Source organism: Alligator sinensis, unplaced genomic scaffold, assembly GCF_000455745.1.
Source record: "Alligator sinensis unplaced genomic scaffold, ASM45574v1 scaffold215_2, whole genome shotgun sequence".
Taxonomy (NCBI): Eukaryota; Metazoa; Chordata; order Crocodylia; family Alligatoridae; genus Alligator; species Alligator sinensis.
Window position 1 is genome coordinate 1,370,580 of NW_005842400.1, and position 10,754 is coordinate 1,381,333.

General features: G+C 45.9%; 1 long non-coding RNA gene across 1 annotated transcript; it reads left to right on the plus strand.

The window, feature by feature from the left end:
* The first annotated feature begins 423 nt into the window (after nucleotides 1–423).
* On the plus strand, nucleotides 424–10,616 carry LOC112551271. The gene is made up of 3 exons (XR_003095532.1): nucleotides 424–1,049; nucleotides 8,161–8,247; nucleotides 9,847–10,616. It is a non-coding gene; the product is annotated as an uncharacterized LOC112551271 (long non-coding RNA).
* Nucleotides 10,617–10,754: the final 138 nt, after the last annotated feature.

Genomic DNA, 10,754 nt, shown 5'->3' on the forward strand with positions numbered 1-10,754 from the left:
CACAGTGGTCACGATCTCAAGGTATGTAGAAAAAACTTTTAAAGCTGTGTCTATGTCCGAATCACCGATTGTCCAAATCTGAATTGAATCTTCAGATTCAGATTCGGCCGAGTCGAATCAGGGACAGTGATCCAAATCAATGAATTGAGTCACTGTCCCTGATTCGGGCTGAATCTGAATGAAATAGGGCCTGCTTTGCATACCCCTAGTAACTCCCCAGAACCCCTGTCATAGTACCATTTTTGTTTGAGTTTAATTTTTTTTTTTTTTTTTTTTAAGTTTTCACGTTTTGCTTTTCATTCTGATGAGCACCATCCACAAGATTTGGCAGCCTAGTTTTGAGTTTCCTGTTAAACAACATTTCTGCTGGGGACAACCCACGTTTCATGGGTGTTGCCCTGTAATTTAAGTGTGACAGGTAAACATCGGTGTGTGAATCTGTAGCTCTTTTCAACAATTTCTTCACTATTTGTACTTTATTTTCCAGCAGACCATTGGCTTGTGGGTAGGCAGGACTTGAAGTGTTGTGATGGAATCCATATTAGTTTGCAAACTCTTTAAACTCAAGATGATTGAATTGGGGTCTGGTGTCTGTTCTCACAATTTGTGGAATTCCATGTCTAGCAAAAATTGATTTGATGCAAGTTATGACATGGCTTTCTGTTGTGTTTTTGAACGCAATTTCAGGATAGTGAGAATAATAATCCAGCACTAATTCATGCAGGAAAAAATTATGTATAAGTCAATGCCCACTTATAGCACGGAGTTACGGGCTCCTCAATGACCATCGTGGGCTATTTTCTTTGCACTGATCTGTACTTTAGGCACGTTGTACAAGCCTTCACAGCATCTTCTATGTCACTATTTATGTTGGGCTGATATAGAGCACCCCTTGCTTTCCTTTTGCATTTTTTCAATGCCTAGATGACCCTTATGTTTTTTGTTTAACATGTCTTTCTTTAGCACTGCTGGAACAACGAGTCATGAGCCTTTGAACAAAATGTCATCCAGTACTGACAGCTCTTCCTTGGACTGAGAATACGGGCCAGGTATATGTTTTCCAGGCCAACCAGCACAAATAGTTGTTATCACTTTTTGCAATGTGGTGTCCTGAGCAGTAGCTTCTGCAATTAGTGCCCACATTTTACCTGTGATAGTACATGTTAATCTAATGAAGATTGATTCCTATGTTTGAGTCTGGAATTGTATTGTTTTCCATCATGTCATATGCTCTGGACAACAAATCTGCAATAAGTAGATGTTTTCCTGGCATGCACTGTATGTCTGGATCATACATTTGCAATTGAAAGAGAATTCTCTGTAATCTGGGTGGCATGTCTGATAACCCTTTCTTTGCTATAGTTACCAGAGGTTTATGATCAGGTTCAGCTATCCCAGGCTTCCCATAGATAAATATATGAAATTTCTTATAGCCATATACCAGAGCTAAACTGTCTCTCTCAATTTGTGCATATAAACACTGTGACTTAGTGCCCTAGATGCATAGGATACTGGTCTCCAGCTAGCTCCATGTTTTTGAAGCGAAGCTGTTCTGATTCCTTTTCTAGAAGCCTCTGTTGAGAAATGTAATGGGTCTTTTAGAGTCATTGTATTTTAATACTGGAGCTTTCATTCTTTTTTCCTTCGAGTTTTTAAATTCAGCATCGTGTTCATGTTCCCATATCCACTGGTCATTCTTTTGTAGTGATCTAAGGTGTTTGGTATAATTTGACTACTAAATTAGAATAGTAGAAAAGAATAGCACTAGATTATGTACCTTCAATACGTCCTTTGGAAGGTATTGCCTTTGGAGGTTCCCTTTTGCAAAGATTACTAGGAATGATCAAATTTGTAGGTAGATATTACAAATGTGATCATTCCCAGTAATTTTTGCACTCCTTCCTTATCTGAAGGGGCTGGCATGTTTGTAATGGCTTTAAAACTTGCAGAATCAATTTGCACCCCTTTCTCAGAGACCGTTTCTCCCAGATACGTTATTTTTCTGTCTCTGAACTTGCGTTTTTGTTTGTTCAGTTTCTAACCTGCTCTGTGAGCTTTTTCCAATACCTTTCTTTGCCTCAAGTCATGTTCTTCTATAGTATTTCCTCAAACTAATACATCATCAATATAAACCATAGTTCCATCAAGATGTTCAAAAATTTGTTGCACCTTTCTGTGAAATATTTCAGATGCAGAACACAGTCCAAAAGGAAGCCAACAAAAGCAGTAACTTCCGAAGGGCATACTGAAGGTACATAATCTAGTGCTATTCTTTTCTAGGGAAACTTGCCAAAACCCAGAAGAGGCATCTAAAGTGAAGAAATATTTATCTTCTGCCACGTTGCCAAAAACCTCGTCTTTGGCGGGAATGGAAAAATGCTCCATTTTGATGTACCTGCTCATTTGCTTAGGATCTGGACACAATCTCAAGGATCCATCTTTTTTTCTATTACAACCAGTGAATGAACCTAAGCAGTTTGTTGCTCTACTTTTCCTATTATGTCCATGTTAACTAATCTATTTAATACCTTTCTCAGTTTCTCCCTTAGTACAAGGGGAACATTTCTTGGAGTCTGTATGGTGAGAGTATTTGGTTTTCTTAATTCTATCTTGTCCTCAAGTTGACAGTTTCCCTATGCCTTGAAACACATCATAAAACTCTTCTTCTATGTTCTTGCTTTCTAGTCCCTCATTGGCATCCATTCTCTTTATCAAACCTAGAGTTTTACATGTTCGCAATCCAAGAGTTAACACTAGCTTTCCTGGGACTGTTACAAACTGAACGTTTACTACATTATCCTTGTGTCTAACATGCAGTGCACAGACATCCTTGGTTGCATTCATGTTCCCAGTATATGCTCTAAGTTTCACTTTGTTATTCTCATAATACACAGGTTTAGTTTTCATTTTTTGAATAATGTATTCTGGTATTACATTGACCTGTGCCCATGCATCTAATTTAAAAGTTACCAGTAGCCCATTGTTGTCCAGGGTGACTGCCCAGTCCTCAGAAAAATGAACTTCTTGCATTGTGCCAATAAGGATTTCTTCTTCATTGCATAGAGCATGCACCTGCTGTTTCTTGTGTGGTGCATCTTGCTCCTTTCTACAAACTCTTGCAAAGTGATTGAATTTTTTGTAACTGTTGCAGTGCTTACCAAATGCAGGGCATTGCATGGGTTTGTGGCAACCCACACAGCATCTGCAGCTGACCATTGTTTCTTCAAGCAATTCTCTTTGGCCTCCACTTGCCAGCTTCATAGTGAGGTCTGCCTTTCTATATTGTTTGTGTTGCCTTAGGTTTTTGCAGTCTTGTAATCCTGTCTAGTTCAGCTTGTTCTGTGTTTTCCTCCAGTTTCTGCAGCCTGGCATTTGTTATCTCAGCTGCTTGCCACTGTCTAACTGCCTTTTCCAGATTAAGTTCAGGATCCTCTAGCAGTTTGATCCTGAGGCTTGTATTCCTTATATCTAATACTATTTGGTCTCTGATCGTGAACTGTGTTCTCCAAAAATGCATGTCTGGCTCAGCAGTCTGAGGTCTTTGACAAACTCCTCTATTGTCTCACATTCTTTCTGCTTCCTCATGTGGAAATTATACCATTCACAGGTTTCGTTCTGCTTAGGATACAGTGTTCCTCACTTTTTTATTACTGTCATAGCTTTTCTGTTCTGCTTCTGACAATTGTATAATAAGACTGAGCTTCTGGGCCCCCTATATTTAAAAAAATAGCTACCTTGAGTGGATCTTCCTTCTCTGTAACACGACTGGCCATCATATATATGAAGCTCTGTTTAAATTTATTCCACTAGTCTGCTGCATTGCTAGACAGCTTTAACTCCTCTGGAATTCTGAGATGCTCCATTTTTTCTTTCTTTGCACCCCACTTCTGATACCATGCGTTGTTCTCAACAGACCAAGGAATTAAGCTAATAGAACAACAAAACCCTCATAGCCTTCTGATCTGCTGTGCTCTTCCTGCATTTCCTGGGACAACATAACAACTTATAACTAACACTATTAAAGATATCCACGCAGAGCACATCTCAAATTGGCATGTCTTGGGGAGGAAAGATAAAATTCCAAACACAGGGCGGACCACAAGATCAAACTGGAAACCATTTGCCCAGACCTAGACTTGAACTCCCAACCTAGGGACAGGCATTACACACAAACTGGTTTAAGTGACCAGAAACTGTTTTAAACCTGCAACAGAGCATAAGTTCAGTGTACGTAAACCAGTTTCAAAATGGCTGAAACTGGCTTAAGATAAATCTGGTTGAATGTAGTATCAGACTTAACTGATTTGGGTCAAACTGGTTTATGCAATGTCTGTCCCAGACCCCTTCCTGGTTTAAGTTCAACCAGAGTCCCCCAGCATCCCAGATGCTTTGCAGCTGGGCTAGCCTAGACTCTGCTCTCTGCTCCAAAGAACAAGCTGGCTCCACCTCTCTCCTCCCTAGCCAGAGCTCCAGGGGAGACTGCAAGTACAGCAAGGTCTGCCAGGCTTTCCTCCCTGCTCAAGCAGGGATTCCCCACTCCCTCCTATCTCCCATATGGGCATGTGGTATGCTAGCTAATGCTGAGAGATGTCTGTGTAAGGAAGACAGGACAAAGGCAGACAGAACAGTGTCCACTTAGGTCTTTTCAGAGCTAATCAACAGGGCAACTGGTAATGTCCTTCTGTTCCTTCCTTGGAAAAAGCTGTTTAAGAAGAGCTTGAAGGGTTTTTGAAGCTGAAAGCTTGCTTAATAACTATTCTCTAACCATTTGGGTTGGTCTAATAAAAGATATCAAATTCACCCAAGGAACCTTGTCTGCCTATGAACTAATGAGAGGCTTTTGTTTTGCTGATGGACTGATTAACACAGTGGTTTGCTAATGGGCTGATAATAATGTGGTTTTATCAGCCCCCTGCTGGTTTGCAGCCCTGTCATGTTTGTAGACAGGGAGAGGGAGATTGGAAAGCTCACTATTACCAACAGATGCATGTACTGCACTCCACCCCCCCACCTTTGTCTCAGAGTGCTAGCCCAGGGCTGGGGTCTGACAGCACTCCCACCCCATGAGCAATGAGTGGGTAAGAGCCTTGGACTGTGCAGGCAGGGTGGGAGTTTAAACCCCAGCCATAATCAGAGCATCCTGCCAGGGCCTGGCCATGTCTGTCCCCTGCCAGTTTAGCACTGTAGAAGGGAAGGGAGGGCTGCTGTAGCACCCCCTGGCTTCTAGCCTGAGCCACTGCAGGCATGTGCCTGTATTTCTGTAATGAAAACGGAATGTCTATCCATCTCCAAATTGGTTCAAGCTTTGTAGGTTAGACTAATCTACAAATATTGAATCAATTCAGGCTCAGGTTTTTTTGAATGTCTGTCCCTAGCCTATATGACCAGCCGAACATTCAGGCCCTTCAGTCACAGAACAAACCTGCTACCTAGCTTCCCTACAGGCCAAGGTCTCAAATTACTACCTGCCAGAAACCTGCACAAACACCACACAGCCCTTGGGTGCCTTAACCCCCTCCCCCCCCCAAAACAAAACAAAACAAAACAAAACAAAACAAAACAAAAAAACAAAACAGGTCAGGTGAAGAGGCCATCTACCCAGCAAAAAGAGGCCACAATCAGCCACAAACTCTGCCATTTCACCTGCCAGCCTGATGTTCAGCCTCAGAGATGCTTTGCAAGCCCACAGGCCTGCTGCCTTCTTACCTGCAAGGGCTTGAACACCCATCTGGCCCCAAACTAAACAATTCAAAAAACACATTTTGGCCACACCCACTCACCCATCCTCAGACATTCCCCTGGCTCCCCCTGAAGCCTGGCCTAAAACCTCAGGCTGGGCATGGCATGCTGAAACCCCCAAAGGTTTCAGCATACCATGCCAACCCAAGCCCTGCATCTTTGCAAGTCAGACCCCTGGCACTGGTCAGATGGGCTCTGAAGTGCATCTCAGCTTGGCTTCTCTTGGGGCAAAAATATAAAAGGTTAACCCAGCCAGGGCCAGAATTTGAGACTTAATATCTCTTGCACATGCCCAGGCTTCAACTGCCAGCCTAGTAGCTCAGCCCTCAGGTTCAAGCCCAAGAAAAAGGGAGGATGGCCTTCCTCCCTCTCAAACTCAAACCTCTCAAACTACCACTGGCCAGAAACATACCCCCCTTCCCCCCCACCAACGCACTCTGCTGCCCCTTCAAAAAAAGAAATTGATGGGCCATATAAAAGCCCTGTTTGCCCAGCAAAAACAGGCCACGAGCAGCCACAAACTCTCCCAGTCCATCTTTCAGCCTGATTGTCACCGAGCAGCATGCTACACGTGCCAACCCCATAGTGGGCGTGGACTCAGGAGGCTTGGCAAGAACACAGTATGATAAAGTGCGCAGCATGGCAGGAAATAGCTGGTTCTTACTGACAGGTGTGCAGCTGGTGAGGATGGAGTGACATGGGCACAAACACCATGCTTTATAAGCACATGCACACTGAGGCTTCAGGGCGCATGGTTTATGATGTCACTATCTGTGCCCATCACCAGATATAAAAAGGCAAGTGAAGCCAGCCAGTGAAGGGAAGGAGAGAAGCATCTCCCTCACATTTCTGGCAGAATCATGGTATGCAGCCATGCTGGTTCCTCAGCCTGGAGACCCAGAGGGATCTCCAGCCATCAGGCGGTGCAGGGCAGCTCCAACACTCTGATGCCAGAAGACAAAACCCCAGTAAGTATCATGGGTGGAGCCTCAGGCCAGAGCTCGGTGAACTGATGCCCCTCATACAGGATCATGATACCACAAGACTGATCCATCAAGGGTAATGTACAAGATGGAAACTTTGGCAATGAGGATAAGGAGTCCTGACTCTGAGCAAGAGTAGGATTCTCTATACTGGACTTAAGTGACAACAGTGAAGCCAGGAAAGTGGTATAGCTCCAAATTGATTGTGGGAATGATGATGGGCGAACACTCATAATAAATTGACAAAATTGATTCGATTGAATGAGAAATATGATGAATTATTCAAGCATTTCATTTAGTAGATTATATATTTATTTGATTGATTAATGTCTCTCTCTCTCCAAATACATGAATTGAGAGTCTCATGAGGTCCAGAATTCCAGCAGACCCATGACGGACTGAGTTAGTGAAATGATAGCCTCTATAATGTATGAGTGAGGCTAACTATAGGGAGACTTCCCAGGGGTGGGTCGCTCAACATGCCTTGACACCAGAGCAAGGAAGGGTGCCAGACAAGAACTTGATCTTAAATAACAAGGCACCTCTTGTTTTGGCATAATTGGGTACACTGATGCTCAACCTCAGATATGCTTCACAAGGCCACAGGCAGCACCTTCTTACATACTAGGGCCCGAATGCTCTCAGCTGCCCCAAAACTAAAAACTTCATAGATTTCATAGACATTAGGGGCTGGAAGGGACCTCACAAGATCATAAAGTCCAGCACCTCTGCCATAGGCAGGAAGGCTGCTGGAGTCAAATGATCCCAGCACTATAAGCATCCAAACGGTTTTTGAATGAGTCCAGAGTAGGTGCTTGCACCACCTCTTGGGGAGTCTGTTCCAGACTCTGGACACTCAGACTGTAAAGAAGTTTTTCCTTATGTCCAGTCTAAGTCGGCCTTCCAGAAGTTTGTGGCCATTAGACCTTGTTATCCCTTGGGAGGCCCTTGTGAACAACTGCTTTCCCAAATCCTGGTGCACACCCCTTATATACCTATAGGCTGCCACAAAGTTCCCCCAGGCCTTCTCTTCTCCAGGTTGAAGAGTCCCATGTCCCTCTGCCTCTCCTCATAAGGCTTGCTCTCTTGGCCTTTGATCATGTGGGTGGCATGATCAAAGGCCAAACAAAAACATTAAAATAATGCATTTTGGTTTCACCGACACCCATCCTCAGACATTGTAAGGGTTCCCACTGAAGCCCTGCCTAGGATGCAGGACTTGCTGTGGCATGCTGAAACCCCTTTGGCATGTCATGCCATGCTCTGCATTTTTGCAAGCTGGAGCCCTGGCGACTGGTCAGATAGGCTCTGGAATGCATCTAGGCTTGGCATGTCTTGGGGCAGAAAAAAAACAACTTAACCCAGACAGGGCCACAAACTGAGACTTAAGATCACTTGCCCACATCCAGGCTTGAACTAACAGCCTTTTTGTCACCAGCATGCAAGACCTGCCTGCCCCCAGTAATCATGGACCATCTTTGCACTGGACCCTCCCCAAGATGCACAAGAAACAAAACAGCTCCAGGTGAGACGCACCTCCAACACTTCAGCCAAAGCTGTCTTTCAAGTCCCCAAAATGATCAGCACACCTGCCCCCAGTAACCGAAGTCCCCCACAGTCCATCTTCTTCTCACTAGACCCTCACCATGAGGTACAAGCCCCAAATCAACTCCAGGTCAGACACACCTCCAATCCCCCTCTACCAAAGCCTCCTTTCAAGCCCCCACAAAACAACTGACACAGCTACACCCAGTCAGACAGCCACTGTACGTGGCACAGAGCAACCACTTGTCCCCAATAACCAAAGGCCCCCAGAGTCTTCATTCTGCACACTGGATCTGTGGCCGGCTGGTAGGGGGTGCTCCTGTGCTGAGCCGCCTGCCTCTGCGCTCAACTGCTTACCAGCTTCGAGTGCCTCCCTTGGGGCACCTCATGTCTGGCCAACCACCTTTCTGGAGCGCACCTGCAAGCCTGGGGGTAACCACTGACACCCCCTGCCCCCCTGGACTCAGGTCTCTGTCAGGGCCCCAATGCCACCTGGCATACACAAGCCTTGTGGACCTTGTGATATTGGGGAGCTTTTATTAGCCAGAAGCATTCACTATCAGCCTCCCGAGTGGGAGGAGAGTAAAATAGTAGAGCTCACCTTAGTGGGTCCCTTCCCTCTTAAGCCCACACAGTGAGAGCTGCTAAAACTGATAGATTTATTGATCAAAAAGGGATGGGGAGAGGAAGGAATACCAATAGCAAAATATAGAAAGGAAACCAGCTTGAGCAAATCTGAGTGGCTTGTCTGCCTTTGGCCACGTGACCGGATTACAGTCAACTAATTCCTAGTTAGGTTTCTGGTAAGTTACTCACTTCTGGATCCTGAGTATGAGCGAGGGCTTCTCAAGTCCATGCTGCTCAGTGTGTCTTTCAAATGTCCGCCCCCTTCTTCCTGGAGGGGACCTCTTAAATAGCCCTTCTGACATCACCTGCTGGCTCCAACCAAGGCCAGGTGTTGTTTTATGCCGACCAACAAATCTGAAAAGCATCACACATTGACCAGGACTCAAGCCCCTGCCCCCAGGTCATGAAGTTAAAGTTCAAACCATACGGAGGTCAAATTCCCTCCCTCGTACCTGCAGTCAGTCATGTACGCACTAACCTGGGGCAACGCAGTTGACAGACAGGTGAAAGGACAAAGAGAAAGGAAAAAAACAAACCAAAAAGAGAGGCTGGAATGGCGTTCTTTCACAGGATCCTCCTCATGACACACATGCAACAAAACAGCCCCAGGCAGGACACCCCCAACCCCTCAGCCAACGCCACCTTTCAAGTCCCCAGAATGATAGACACACGTACCCTCAGTCATAGGCAGCCACGGTCGGTAGCACAGAGAACCTGCCTGCCCCTGGTAACCAAAGTCCCCCACAGTCAATCTTCTGCGGGCTGGAGCCTCCCTATGATGCACAGGCCCCAAAACGACCCCAGGCTGGACACCCCTCCAACCCCTCAGCCAAAGCTGGCTTTCAAGTCCCCAAAATGATTGGAAAAACCAACTCCCAATAACAGGCAGCCACTGTATGTAGGACAGAGGATCTTCCCACCCCAGTAACCATTGTTCATCTGCTGTTCACAGGACCCTCCCCAGGATGCACAAGCCTGAAACCAACCCAAGGAGGGACACACCTCCAACTCCTTCAGCCAAAGCCACCTTTCCACCCCCCAAAACGATCAGCACACCTACAGGCAGTGTCAGTATGAAACACAGAGGACCTGCCTGCCCGCAGTAACCAAAGTCCTCCACAATCCATCTTCTGCGCACTGGAGGCCCTAGCCACCGCGAAACACAAGCCCTTCTAGAACTAAAAGGGACATAAGCATCCACCTTGCCTTAGTACCACCAGCAACAGATATACCCTGTACATAGCACAAAGGTCCTACCTGCCCCAATAAACCAAGTACAACAAAGTCCATCTTCTGAACACTGATGTCTCCCCTTGACACACAAGCCCAAAACTAACCTCAGGAGGGACACACCTCCAACCCCTCAGCCAAAGCCTTCTGTGAAGCACCCCACAACCATCTCACCTAGCCCTGCTCCAAGCTAGCATAACACCTCGTCACCCCCACAAACCCAAAACCCTTTTCGAACTAAAGGGATGTAAGCATTCACCTGGCTGTAGTAGCACCAGGGACAGCTACCCCTATACTTGACACAGAGGCCATGCCTGCCGTAATAAACCAAGTTCCACACAGTCCATCTTCTGAACACTGACACTTCCCTTTGACACACAAGCCCGAAACCATCCCTAGGCTGGACACATCCAACCCCTCAGGCAAAACTTCTGTGAAGCACACCAAAACTGTGTGCACATGTAGCCCCACTTGAAAGTAGCCTAACTCCAGGCTCTCCAAAACCCAAAGCCTTCTAGACCTGAAGGGTCATAAAAATCCATCTGGCCTCAGACCTGAAAGGGTCGTCCGCCCACTTGCTGAGCCTGTCCAGGTCAGCCTGGATCCCCCGCCTGTCTTCTGGTGTGGATG